The sequence below is a fragment of the Brassica napus genome, chromosome C1 (assembly GCF_020379485.1).
Source record: "Brassica napus cultivar Da-Ae chromosome C1, Da-Ae, whole genome shotgun sequence".
Classification (NCBI taxonomy): Eukaryota; Viridiplantae; Streptophyta; class Magnoliopsida; order Brassicales; family Brassicaceae; genus Brassica; species Brassica napus.
This window is the reverse complement of record NC_063444.1, coordinates 27,358,117-27,372,906: the sequence shown is the minus strand read 5'-3', so window position 1 is coordinate 27,372,906 and position 14,790 is coordinate 27,358,117. Positions and strand designations below refer to the sequence as shown.

General features: G+C 38.6%; 1 pseudogene; it reads right to left on the bottom strand.

The window, feature by feature from the left end:
- Positions 1–12,478: 12,478 nt before the first annotated feature.
- LOC106379722 lies at positions 12,479–14,790 on the bottom strand (annotated as a pseudogene).

Here is a 14,790-nt window from a genome sequence, read left to right as displayed (position 1 = left end):
TTTTAAAGTTTATATGAAGTTGAAAATTAATTTTTTTTTGGTTAACGAGGCCCTTACGACGAAAAGTAAAATTATGGACGACTTTGCTTTCCCCGGACGACTTTAAATTAAGTCTTCTGGAGCGAACCTCGCTCTTTCCACGTAATTTAACGAGGCTCTTACGACGTTTTGGTCTTACGTGGAAAAAGTGATGTCCGCTTTTTTAATTATAAATCGTCTCTAATTCCACGTAAGTTAACGAGGCTCTTACGACGTTTACTGTTACCGTGAAATTTTAACTTTCCCAGAGACGACTGAATTATAAGTCGTTCCCGTGAGGTAACGTGGAAAGTACGACGAATGTCTCTAAACCCCTAAAACGAAACCCCAAATCCCAAACCACATCTTCTTTATCTTATACTTCATATATCAAACACTTCTATCCTTTAACCTCAAGCAATTCATTCTAATCCAAACCGAAAACTATAAAAACACAATTCCTTTACTTATAATTAATATCGATATCTTATTTATAAATAAACTCCCATTATCTTTAATTATATATAATAATTCAAACTCATACAAATATGAAATACATTAATCGGATTCATCGACATTCTCGTCATCACTTGAAACATCATCATTTACATGAAACTCGTCTTCAACAGCTTCCTCCGTGGGATCTTCGGTAAGATCTTCATACTCGTGATTATGCGGATCAATGAGAAGGATGTCATCAATTTCTTGTTCAGGTTCATGAACTTCATTTATTTGTTCTTCTTGCAATGGTGGTTCTTCTCCTACGATGATTCGTCCTCGAGGTGTAACTTTGATCACGGCCAACCAATTTATACCCGACTCTCTCATCCGTGGGTATGGAAGGAAGCTAACTTGGTCTGCTTGTGAAGCTAAGATGAAGGGCTCGAATTTGTTGTACCTCCGGCCACCGTTGACATCTACTACACCGAATTTGTTCAACCGAACACCTCTATTGACGACGGGGTCGAACCATTCACACTTGAAGAGGACGCATTTTAGCTTCAATATCCCTGGGAATTCGACTTCAATAATCTCCGTCAAGATTCCGTAGAAATCTGTTTCTCCTTTCACACAAATTCCATAGTTACTGGTAGCCCGCTGTTTACCATACTCATATGTGTGAAAAGTATAGCCTCGTGTGAAATACATCTGTGATGTGGTGACCTTTACAAGTGGAGATTGAATTACTTCGTGTAACCACTTAGGATAATCTGCATCGTCGTCATAATCAACCTATTTAAAAATAAAAAGAACGTTGAAATACAAATCATTCATGTATGAAAATTTTAAAAGTATTTGATTAATACCTGATTCTTCAACCACTTAACAAAGTGTTGATCTTTTCTTTTGTCTACGTCACTTGTGGATATACCAGGAAATGTTTCTTCGACTTGTGAAACAAACATGCTGTAAATTCACATTTTACATGAATTAATCTCTCTCAATTATATAATGTATACTCAATTTAAGTTACCTTTCAAAATAACGCATCAATGGATCCTCGCAATTGAGTAGAATATAGGTGTGTGCACTATGAGCGTCTTCTTCACTCGACCACCAAACCTGTTTTGATTTCCCACCAAGTCGTCCAATCTGGCTAAAGATTTCTGGAACGCCAACAACTGCATATGTGGGCGCAACGCCACCATCATCATATCTTCTTGGAGCTCTTCTTCGGGTACGTACTTTTGACGCAAAGTAGTACGATGTGAAGTGAGAAACTTCTTCTGTCAAACTTCCAGCAATTATAGAACCTTCAACTTTGGCGAGGTTCTTTGCTTTTCCCTTCAAATATTTCATGGCTCGCTCGTACTGATACATCCATCCGTAATGTACCGGTCCACGAAGCAATGCCTCATATGGGAGGTGGATAGCTAGATGCTCCATCACGTCAAAAAAGCCTGGAGGAAATATCTTCTCCAAGTTGCACAATAAGATAGGAATGTTCTCCTGAAGCTGTTCTACGACTTCTTCTTTAAGAGTGCGTGTGCTCAAATCCCTGAAAAATGCTCCAATGCCTATTCCAAAAACAATTAAACACATTGTTAGTCAAATACTATTATTGTAAACTAAACCAATTTAATATTATTGTCCTATTGTAAACTACCTGCAAGTGCTTCATGTACGTTTGTTGGAAGTAGCTCCGCAAATGCAAATGGCAGAAGTCGTTGCATAAAGACATGACAATCATGACTCTTCATCCCGGAGAACTTTTGACCCTTTTCAACACATCTTGAAAGATTTGAAACATACCCATCAGGGAACTTCACTTCTGATGCCACCCAATTGAACAAAACCGACTTTTTTTCTGAAGACAATCTAAAAATTGGAACGGGAACTTGGCCATTGCTTTTTATATGTAACTCACTTCTTGAGCAAATATCCGGCAAGTCCAACCTCGATTTTATGTTGTCTTTTGTCTTCCCTGGGACATTCAATATTGTATTCATGATGTTCTCAAAGAAATTCTTCTCTATATGCATCACATCAAGGTTGTGGCGCAGAAGAAGATCCTTCCAATATGGTAACTCCCAAAATATACTCTTCTTGTGCCAGTTGTGATGAACACCGTAAGAATCAGGCATATTACGAGGGACATGCCAATTACCACCCCAGCGAACTGTTTCGTTAGCTCCGTAGTAGTCGATTTGCGCTTCAATTTGTTCTCCAGTTAGATATGGAGGAGGAGTGTCTCTCACAACCTTTTTGTGCCTAAACAAATTCTTGTTTCTTCGGTACGGATGGCCAACTGGAAGAAATCGACGGTGACAATCGAACCAACTTGTCTTTCTACCATTCTTCAGTTGAAATGCATCTGTCGTTCCATTACAATATGGACAAGCTAATCTCCCATGTGTAGTCCATCCAGACAACATCCCATAGGCAGGAAAGTCACTTATGGTCCACAAAAGCATAGCTCGCATCGTAAAATTCTTCTTCGTTGAGCAGTCATACGTCCTCATCCCTGTTGACCACAAATCCTTCAACTCTTTTATCAGTGGTTGTAGGAAAACATCAAGTGACCTTTTTGGATGCTTCGGACCGGGTATTAATATGGTCAAGAATAAAAACTCCCGTTGCATGCACATCTCCGGTGGCAGGTTGTATGGCGTAAGAAAGACAGGCCACAATGAATATTGTCTCCCTGACATTCCAAATGGACTAAATCCATCTGTGCATAATCCGAGGTACACATTCCGGCTATTGCTAGCGAAATTCGGATGTACTTTGTTAAAATGTTTCCAGGCTCTTGCATCTGATGGATGAGTCATCTCACCATCCGTCTGAGTATGCTCGGCATGCCACCTCATCTTTCCAGCAGTCTGCTCCGATTGGTACAATCTTTTCAATCTATCTGTAATTGGTAGGTACCACATCCTTTGGTACGGTACCCTATTACGTCCCCTTCCTTGCGGCTTGAATCGTGGTTTCTTGCAGAATCGACATTCTTCCAACTTCTCATCATCTCCCCAGTAGATCATGCAGTTGTCGATGCAAACATCTATCATCTCCGAAGGCAACCCAAGACTATAAACCAGTTTCTGAATCTCATAATAAGAATCAGCAGACTCATTGTCTTCCGGCAAATACTCTTTAAATAAATCTGCCCATTCGTTCATGCAACTTTCAGGTAGATTGTGATCAGTTTTAATATTCATCATTCTAGCAGCCAATGACAATTTAGAGAGACCTTCTCTACAACCACTGTAAAGTGGTTGATTTGCCGCATCTAACATTTCATAAAACTTTTTTGAATCTATGTTAGGTTCTTCATCTTCATCATCATGAGCTACGAATGCATCAGTTACCATATCATGAACCCTATCATAATCTACCATCGGCTGATCCTCCTGATGGTAACTATGTGCATTATGCAATTGATGATCAACCGGTTCTTCTTGAAAGTTGTTATTACTACTACTAGCTTCATTCTGATCATAACTATAACCTTCTCCATGTTGAAACCAGATATAATAATTTGGCGTGAAACCTCTATTTACTAAATGCTTCCAAACATTTTCACGGTTTGCCAACTTTGAATTGTTACATTTCCTACAAGGACAGAATATTTTACCGCTTTCTTGGGCGAGCGGTGTAGAATCTGCTTGATGCATAAAACGCTCCAACCCAGCAAGATATTCTTTCGTCACTCTCCCGTTAGCATCTCTATGCATATACATCCACCTCCGCAACTCGAAAATATTTCCCAAGCCCGACATTTTTTTCACGTTTTTTTTTCTTGTTGGTGTGCGTAAAATTATGTTCAAACCTCCATATATATAGAAAATTTTCGAATCTGGTAGTTGAATTTTGCTAGGAATTTACGACGAAAAATTAGGTTGGTGGCAAAAAAAACGTGTTAAGTTGGTGGATTTCTCGTTCTTTCCTCGTAAGTTATTTCCTCGTAAAACTCATGCTAAAATTACGACGAATTTGCGACGAAACACATTTTTCTCGGAAAAACCACGTCAACTTACGACGATTTTACGAGGAAAAGCTTTACTCGGTATTTTACAAGGCCATTACGAGGAAACTTTATTTCCTCGTAATTTCATCGTTAAGTCATCGTAATTTCACGAGGAATAGTTTTCCTCGTTAAATTTCCTTGCTAAAACTGTGTTTTCTTGTAGTGTGTACTTAATGAGTATATTCTCTAAATATTTTGCCAGTGCGTGAATTTATCACAATATTTATTGCCGATTGCCTATAGAGGGTTTTTGAATACTATATAAAGACCCCCTCTATCTCTCCATTTCATCACAAAAAATATTCATCTCAAAAATGTTGTGTGATAAACTGAAGGTCACTTCTGATCGTGTTTCCCAATTGAAACCCTACATGATGAGGAGATTTAAGGTCAAGATTATTCCCCTATGGAAGCAATATAAAGCAATATTCTATTCAAGGTGGGGAAACTATTTAAATGGTGTTGATTGATTCATGTGTGAGTTCATTACCGATTAGCTTCATTATATATGAAAGACCCCGTTTGTTTTTTTAACGATCATAACCTACACGTTCTATATTATTTTTGACAGGGGGACGAGTGTTAAGAAAGAATTGGTGGTCCAACTTGATCCACCGCTCAGGGAAGGCTACTCGAAGAATATGATTAATTTTGAAAATACTCATGCATGTGGATCTTATCGGACAACCAAACATGCTTAGAAGATTGGGTTTGTAGCCACTACCCGAGTGTGATGCTGTGAGAATCTGGCCCTTAATTTAACTGGTTTTCACGGGAAAATTTTCGAGAACCTTAGATGGTAGTCTAAATACTGAGTATCTGGTTGGTGAGTTTTTTTTAATTCTTGCGGAGGCATAATTTATTGTGATTTTATATACCGTGACGACTAACTATTATATATTTCTTTAGAAGTGTTTTGTAGATATTATCGGGCAGATTGTGAAAGTCAATCATGTGGAAATCGTTTCTCTTAACTGAGAAGTCACAGAGAAGCTATCAATGGAGCTACTTAATGAAGATTAAGTTTGTGGTTTTTATGTAATTTGCAGAGAAGTTTACACTATTTTAATTTGTATCAATTACCTCTGATCTAATGAATTAAATGAAAATTGTTAGCTAACCTCCAAGGATCGTTCTGATTGAGACCGCGGATCCAGAACAATCATCAATCCTACTCAGTGTTTAGTTTGTAGTTTGAAAGATACATGTCCCGGTACTACACATCCACTGTGAAACTCCATCTGGATAATTCTCCTTCATAACCAATTTTACAACAAAGACAATAATGAATGTCAGATTAACTTATATCAAACCTTCTCCTGCAAAAAAACAAAAATATAACTTTTTTATTTCATTCATAAAAATTAAATGTTACCTTCAGTGATTCAGGTAACTGTTTGCACATTATTTCTGGTATTCTAATCCTTTAAAATTGTGGCTGTCCTGATTGTGATTCACACAAGGAATCAGTTATGCTTCAATCTTCCATGGTGCCATTTTTAAATAATTTTTGATTTTATATTATGTATGTCCACCACTTGGACAAAACAAAAAAAACGAATTAAAGATCAATAATTTATAGAGAACATCACAGACCCGGAAATATTCAAATTTGAAATACAAACATTTCAAACCACAATCGGTTCTTGGAATAAGGAACACAGATTGGAAAGAAGGCATGCACTGTGTTTTCAGTCTTTTGCCAATGTAATTTAAAGACCGTTAGAAAAAACTATATGTCGAGACGGAAGTCATCAGAGAAGAAAAGGAAACTGAATTGAAGATGAGACAGTAAGGAAGAAGAATCGTTTGGGTGCGAAGTCATCAGTGTGAAACACAAGAACAGAGAAGAAGAAAGCTCAAAGAAATACGTTTTATTACTTTTTCAACTTAGAAACAACGCTACACCCATCTCATCTATTTATACAAGCTGAGAACTTTAGTAAGCCCTAATACATGATTGGAGACACTCGAATCTATTAGCTGTGACGACCTGATGAGCTGGAAAGGAGACCGTTGCAGTCAAGCCTTGAATCTGCTTTGCCTTTGTACGCTCAACGGCCACAACATGACAAGAGGAAGACGATGACGTGTTATTTGTCTTCTCTTGTTCATGGGCTTCACGAGTGGGCTTGTCGTGAGTCAAGGAGATGTGCTCAGTATGGTTAATAGACCCCCTCAAACTTGGAGTCGGATGAAAGGAGACGCCAAGTTTGCCGTGCAGTTTGATGAAAGCTTCATGACCAAGAGGATTTGTGAAGATATCAGCTAACTGCAGAGAGGCCGGGATGTGCTTCACCTCGAGTGCTTTCACTACTACACGTTCCCGGACGTAATGGTAGTCCACATCGAAGTGTTTCGTTCGTTTGTGAAACATAGGATTGGCAGAGAGATACACTGCGGAGAGGTTGTCACAGAGAAGCAGAGGAGTTCTCTGTTGCTGAAGACCCATATCACGGAGAAGATTCTGAATCCAAACTATTTCAGAAGCAGCAGCAGACATTGTGCGATATTCAGCTTCAGTTGATGACTTAGAGACAGTCTCATGTCGTTTAGCAGACCATGAGACAACGTTTGAACCAAGAAGAGTGCAAAAACCTCCAGTAGACCGTCGTGTTTCACGACACCCTGCCCAATCACTATCGCTGTAACATAACATGGTAGAGTCGGTGTTGTATTTGATTCCAATTCCCATCGATAAAGTGTCTTTCACATAGCAAAGAATACGCTTGAGCAGAGTAAAATCCGACTGAGTAGGCAAATGCATTCGCTGACAGATGAAATTAACAGCAAACTGAAGGTCTGGTCTCGTAAGAGTGGGTACTGGAGCTTCCCTGCTAAGCGTCTGAAGTAAGAAGGATCAGAGAACTGCTGATCTTGACCCTGAACTTTGTCTATCTTCAGAGGCAAAGGAGTGACCATGGGAGCACAATCAAGCATCCCTGCAATTGTCAACAAATCCGTCACGTACTTCTCTTGATTGAGGAACAGGCCATCATTATGATGGTGAACTTGGATGCCAAGAAAGTAGTGTACAGATCCCAAGTCCTTCATACGAAACTCACTACTTAACTGAGCAAGAAGCTTCTCAAGAAGACCGTTGTTGTTTCCAGTGAGAATCATGTCATCAACATACAAGAGAAGATAGATAACATCTGATCCAGATGATATATAAAGAGAGATGGATCAGAGAAGCTGCACTTGAATCCAAAATCCAGAAGAAAGAAACTGAACTTGTCGAACCAAGCACGCGGTGCTTGTTTTAACCCGTAAATGGCCTTCTTCAAACGCCAAACATAATCAGGTTTGTCTGGATTTTAGAAACCAGGGGGCTATTTCATAATGACTCTCTCCTTCAGATCACCATGGAGAAATGCGTTCTGAACATCAAGCTGTTTGAGTGACCACTTCTTTGTAACTGCAACGTGAAGAACGGTTCGTATTGTTGCAGAACGAACGACAGGACTAAAGGTTTCAATGTAATCTAGTCCCTCCTCTTGCTCATTTCCTCTTGCTACTAGTCTTGACTTCAACTTGAGAACAGAACCATCTGCATTTCTTTTGACTTTATGCACCCAGCCACAACTCAGAGGATTTTGATCTTCCTCTGGCGGAACAAGTTCAAACGTACCTGTTTCTGACATATTTGCAACCTCCACACCCATTGCATTATTCAACCGGGATGTTGGAGAGCAGCTTTAAGTGACTTTGGCTCAGTGAACTCATCCTTTACTGTAAGTAGAGCATACCAAAGGTTTGGCTTTACAATGCCTGCTCTTGCTCGAGTAGTCATTGGATGAACTACGGGAGGTGCATCACCAGAATGGTCTTGTGGAAGAGGATCATTAGCAGTAACAGTCACAAGGGTGGGAGCCACGATGGGATCCTCTAGCTGGACACGAGCAGGAAGAGGTTCTTCCTCTGGAGCTTGAGCTGACTCAGAAGAAGACAAAGGAGGAGCAAGATGAGCTTTACGCCAAGCATTCAACAATTGAGAGTCAGATGCTTTGTGGAAGCGTTGATAGATGTCTTCAAATGGAAAAGATTGTTCATCAAACAAAACGTGACGACTGATGAACACTCGTCCTGTTGGAGGGTAATAGCACCTATAGCCCTTGTACTTGTCATTGTAACCAAGAAATACACACGCCAGAGATCTTGGATCGAGTTTGTTTAGCATGTAAGGTCGCAGTGTAGGAAAACACTTACAGCCAAATACTCGTAGAGCAGTATAAATAGGTGGGGAGTTGTATAAAAGCTGAAATGGGCTTTGATGATCAGGGAGAGTTGATGCAGGCAACTGATTAATCAGGAAGGTGTCAGTGAAAAATGCTTCAACCCAGAACTGTTGAGGAACTTGAGCATGATACAGCATAGTGAGACCAAGCTCAGTTATGTGTCTGTGTTTTCTCTCCGCCATACCGTTCTGTTGGGGTGTGTGGGGACAGGAGAGACGTTGTTGAATACCAGACTGAGTCAGAAGCGTCAAGAACTGAGTGCTGACAAATTCTCCACCACCATCACACTGAAACTGAAGTATTTTACTCTGAAACTGATTTTCGACAAAGGTTTTGAATTGTAGAAAAACAGAGTAGAAATCAGACTTGAGTTTCAGTGGGTAAAACCAAGTGAAGCGTGTGTGATGATCAATGAAGATAACATAGAATTTAAATCCTTGATTTGAAACAACCGGGCTAGGACCCCATAGATCACAATGTATACGCTCCAAAGGGCGAGAAGAAATAAAATCTGAATCTAGAAAGGGAAGTTTACAGCTTTTCCCAAATCGACACGCATCACAAACTGACTTGGCAGTAGCCTTATTCAAAACTATTGACTTATTTCTTGAAAGAAGAAGAAGAACATCCGCATGAGCATGACCAAGCCTCTGGTGCCAGACCCTCTCACAAGCTGCTTGTTGACGAGTTGAATAGAAGGCTTGAAAACGGACATCCTTCAGAACATAGAGATCTTTATGTCGATAACCTTGAGTGATCACCTGCTTTGTCACCTTGTCCTTAACCATCACAGATTCATCATCAAACGTAAATTCACAGGGATAGTCTTTTGTGAGTTTAGAAACTGAAAGCAGAGACTTAGTGATAGCAGGATAGACAAGAACATCAGATAGAGGTAGTATACCTCTTGGTGTATGCAGAGGGATCGACCCAATGTGAGTGATAGGAAGCTGATGTCCGTTGCCTACAATAATCTGATCATTACCAAGATACGGTGCAGAGGACTGCAGTTGAGACCCATTATTCGTGATATGAGCAGAAGCAGCAGAGTCAGGGTACCATTCTTGACCGGTGAGAGGAGCTTGATCAGACAACGTGACAGTAGATAAGGCGTTGTGAAGGTTCTGTGGAGTTTGATACTGCTGATCGAAACGGTTGAAGCAACGATCAGCTGTATGACCAGGGCGGTGGCAGATCTGACACGTGGGACGAGAGCCATTGTTGGCTCCGGAGAACTGTTGGTTGAAGCCTCGACCCCGTGTAGAGTACGCACCAGAACCACGTCCTCTGTTTCCTCTGTTGTTGTAGTAGCCACGTCCTCTGTTAGACTGACCTCTATCAGTGTGAAAGGCAAGATGAGGAGTCGGAGCAGCAGAGTCGTTGTAGACTTTAAGCTTGTCTGCGAAGTTCACAAGCTTAAAGACTGCATCTTCAAAGCGAATGTCTGGATTTGCATCCATGGGGTGTTCAATCACGGTACAAATCGACTCATACTCACGACCCAAACCATTCAGAGCAGCATAAATCATCTCTTGCTCAGACACACCACTACCAATCGAGTCAAGTTGATCACAAACACTCTTGACATCATTAAGATACTCAGACATAGTCTTGTCTTTCTTCGACATACCTTGAAGCTTGCGTTGGAGATCAAGCTTTCGAGTTGCAGAGATGCGGTTGTATTTCTTGCCCAGACTAAACCACACGTCGTAGGCAGAGGTGAGACCATACACCGAGCGGAGAGCTTCCTCAGACAACGAACCAAACAACCAGGCCATGATAAGCTGGTCACGACGAACCCAACAAACAAACTCAGGATTTGCTTCTTCAGTAACAGCTTCACCATTTCGAACTTGAACCGTCGGTGAAGGACGAGGAGAGGTTCCATTGATGAACTCTAGCAGCGACTGACTTGAGAGAAACGACTCGAACTGAGTCTTCCACAAAAGATAGTTTGTGGAAGAAAGCTTCAACGTTACGCATTGAGAGATAGTGAGAGAAGGAGCGGAAATCGGATCTGGTGTTTCGGCCATGGCTCAGGATTTACTCGCTGAGCTCTGATACCATGTGAAACACAAGAACAGAGAAGACGAAAGCTCAAAGAAATACGTTTTATTACTTTTTCAACTTAGAAACAACGCTACACCCATCTCATCTATTTATACAAGCTGAGAACTTTAGTAAGCCCTAATACATGATTGGAGACACTTGAATCTATTAGCTGTGACGACCTGATGAGCTGGAAAGGAGACCGTTGCAGTCAAGCCTTGAATCTGCTTTGCCTTTGTACGCTCAACGGCCACAACATGACAAGAGGAAGATGATGACGTGTTATTTATCTTTTCTTGTTCATGGGCTTCACGAGTGGGCTTTTCGTGAGTCAAGGAGATGGGCTCAGTATGGTTAATAATCAGAGAAGGAAAGACCGTTAGAAAAAACTAGATTTTTGTTTAAAGCGAACAAATTGAAGAAACCCCTAATCCCCATTGGTAATCCCTTTCAGACAAAATGCTTGATGTATGAAGGTGGAGAAGAGTAAATGATATTTTTTGTTACCACTAATTAGTTTTAAAAAGTATTAGGCTGATAATTATTTGTGGCAATTCTTTTCTTAATCTTATAAGCTCATCAGCTGTCGTAAACCCATCAAGTCTGACATAAAATTTGGTCATTCCAATTAAAATGTTCGTAGGGTAATAATTATATGCATCTTCTTTCTAAACGTGTTACTTAATATTTACTATAGTCCTCTTATTATGTGATTAAATTATACATGTTCAATCTCTTAAAAATTGGACCGGTAAATAAACCAGATTTTTTTTTATCATGAACCAATATGGTTCGGTTTTAACAGAATTCAAGTATTCAACCAAATATAATTAAGTTCAATTATAGAATAAAAGTAAAACAAAATCTAAATGCTTTATTAATCATTTAGCGTAAAATTTGACTAACATAACTAATTTTAGTTATTATAGTTTAAATAAAATCTATAAAATCAAAATCAAAATATAAATTTAATTTAATATTTATCATTTGAATTATGAAAATTGAAAATTTGCATATATATTTTTTATTTTTAATAGTTAATAATGATTTAAAACACAAAACCCAATTGAGAAAAAAAAAGAAATCATAGTAAATAGGAAATCAATCCAAATTTTATTTAACTTATCCGAATATATTTGCAGTTCACAGTTTAACCTGATCCGACTGTCTATTCGGTCAGAATTTATAAACATATTTATATGTATTATGAAAGTTATATAGAATATGATTATATAGAAATTATATTATACAATAGTTTCATCCTGCGCAAAACGCAGGTCTCAATCTAGTTTATTTTTATTCCTTTGCTGACAACTTTAATGTCTGTTTATTTATGTTCTTTTCATTGAATGAATGATACTATTAGCCATATAAAATAAATCTAATGTCATTTATTAAGAATTTAAGACCTTTCATATTTTTCTTCTTTCATTTTCCATGGCTAGTTTTCATTTATTTTCTTTTGCAATCTCTTATTTACTATTTTTTTTCAATTATTTTTGTCTGTGTACTTTTTTTAACTACAAACAAACAAGAGGTTTATTATCAAAGTTTCCAAAAAAAAAACAAGAGGTTTATTGTTGGGTTCTAATTCTCTCTTTTTCATTGCTTTTTACTTCAACGATTAAACGATTCGGTAAAAAAAAACTAAAAATGATTTAAAAGTGATCACTAATTTTTTTATGTTGTATTTGCCAATATATGTATTGTTCTGTTTTCATTATAACTATACTATTCTAATTTTTACATTTGTATAAAGTATTACTGAACAAGATGAATACGCGATAAACTAGTGTAATCTATAAAACCAATAGTATGCTCAAGTAATCGATTAAATACAGAAGAACACTGAAGAATCATTGTTTTATTTAATGTAGACCAATTTATTAACATTTTTGATGAAATTTCAGCACGATGAATAATAATTTTGGATTTTGTTTGGTTTAAAAAAGCTAAAAAATGTTGTAGGGGCATTATTTTGTTAATGTGGATTGCTTTTGCTAATAAAATGCAGCTCCTTAGAGTTTGAGGTTTGTATTGTTTTGAAAGTATGGAATTGATGATATATTTCACCTGCTTAGTGGCTAGATAGTCTTCTTGTAGCTAAAGATGGAGTCTTTATTGCATTTGCCACTAGGGTTTTAGTTGGACTATAGTTTCTGGTGAAATGAAATCAGTTTATTTTGTTATTGATATGTGATGATGTCCAAGAGAACTTGCTTGGTAGCAACTGATCTCACAGTTGTTGTAACGCCTTATAGTTAGGGATTGTCTTCTTGTAGCTAAAGATGGATTCTTGACTGAAGCGCCAGTAGGGTGTAGACTATAGTTTCTGATGTAATGAAACCAGTTTCTTTGTCATTTCATATGTCATCATGTGCAACGGATCTTGCTGCTAGCAGCATCTCATGTTTGATATAGCGCATCCTTATAACTTGTTTTGGTTTTGAAAGAACATTTCAGTTATCATCATTGCTAACTATTTCACTTGGTGTCAGAGGAGATGGGAAGTGATCAGATTGGGAGTTAGCATAGACCCGTGTAATCCAGTCAAGTGGGTAAGCTTAGTAGGGTTTGGTTGGTGCATGCGCATATTCTGGTTTCTTTGATCCGCAATGCCTCTCTCTGTATCTATCTGATTGTAACTAAGACTTTATTCCTTTGGTGTACCAAATGCTCTTCTATTTTATCTCTGTTTGTGTATAAACCCCAACCAGGATAATAATATTATTGTGGTGGTTTCTGGTGTTTGGTTTGTTATCGGAATGAAGTAGCTTCTAATTGTCATGGGTTAATTAGCATCTAAAACAAAAACAGTGTAAGATAAGTTTACAGGTTCCAACTTTAGGCACACATGAAAACTAACTTCCAAATTAAAACAAAATCATTCTGACTCCACTTTTTGGTATTCACATTTTTCATTGTTTTTTTCCCCTTAATTTCTTACCTCAAAAAGTAGAACAAAAACATTTGCAAAGAGTCGTTTGGCTTCTTTTATGTACATTGTTTCCTGAACTCGTTAATAGATTCAATTTCTTTCACTGTTTTCTCAACAACCCTAGCTCCTATACATGCAAACTGTAAGGAGGGGAAAATCAGTTTTGTTTGAGCACATAGTCTACTAGGCGACAGAGCGTTCATTCAATTGCTCGGTTGGAAGCGGCTCAACTTTCTCAGACTTGCCATCTTTCTTAGGGATTATCAGACTGTATCCTCCTTCTCTTCTCTTGTACACTATGTTTATCTCACCTGCCAACCATACACAATATCAAAGTGTTTAGTCTTCCTTTCAATCTTCCATTTTGAAGCAATTGATTTATTTGTTTCAAATGCATACCAGTTTCTTCATTTTGGAATCCGTAGAAATCGTGAGCGACTAACTCCAGCTGCTCCACTGCTTCAGCCACGGTCAATGGTGGCATCTCAAAGTATTTGGTACGGACAATCTGTAGAAAAAGCATCGCCAATGAACAAATTGTTGAAGTTCAGTAATAGCTAATACCAATGACAAGGTAAGTATGAACCAACCTCCTTGATCAAATCATCCTCCTCTTCTCCCGGTCTCGAGTCAGAAACGTCCTCAACAACCGGCTCAATCACTGGCTCTCTTACCTTCAATCTGTTAAAACCTTTCATGTGCCTTCCATGGTCAGAGTCCTTCTCCTTGATCTTCCTAAGCTTCCTCTGTATTATCGTTGATACCAAGTCGATACAAGCGTACACCGTCTCAGCATCTTCCTCACCGCACACAACACCATGCTTCTTTGTAAACAGTGTTACCTAAATTCACCACCGCAACTATCAGACTTGGTATCAAGACTCAAAACATGACATCGATAATGACATGATTACCTCGCATCTAAGGATCCTTGGTCCTTTACCAAACTCTCATCTACGAACCGAGAGTCTTACATCAACTTCCCTGACGAGATGGCTGTGTTTCTGAACAGCTTTCCCCACTTTCTCCTCAACATGCTGCTTAATTAATTGCCTCTGATAACTTTCGAAAAACAACAT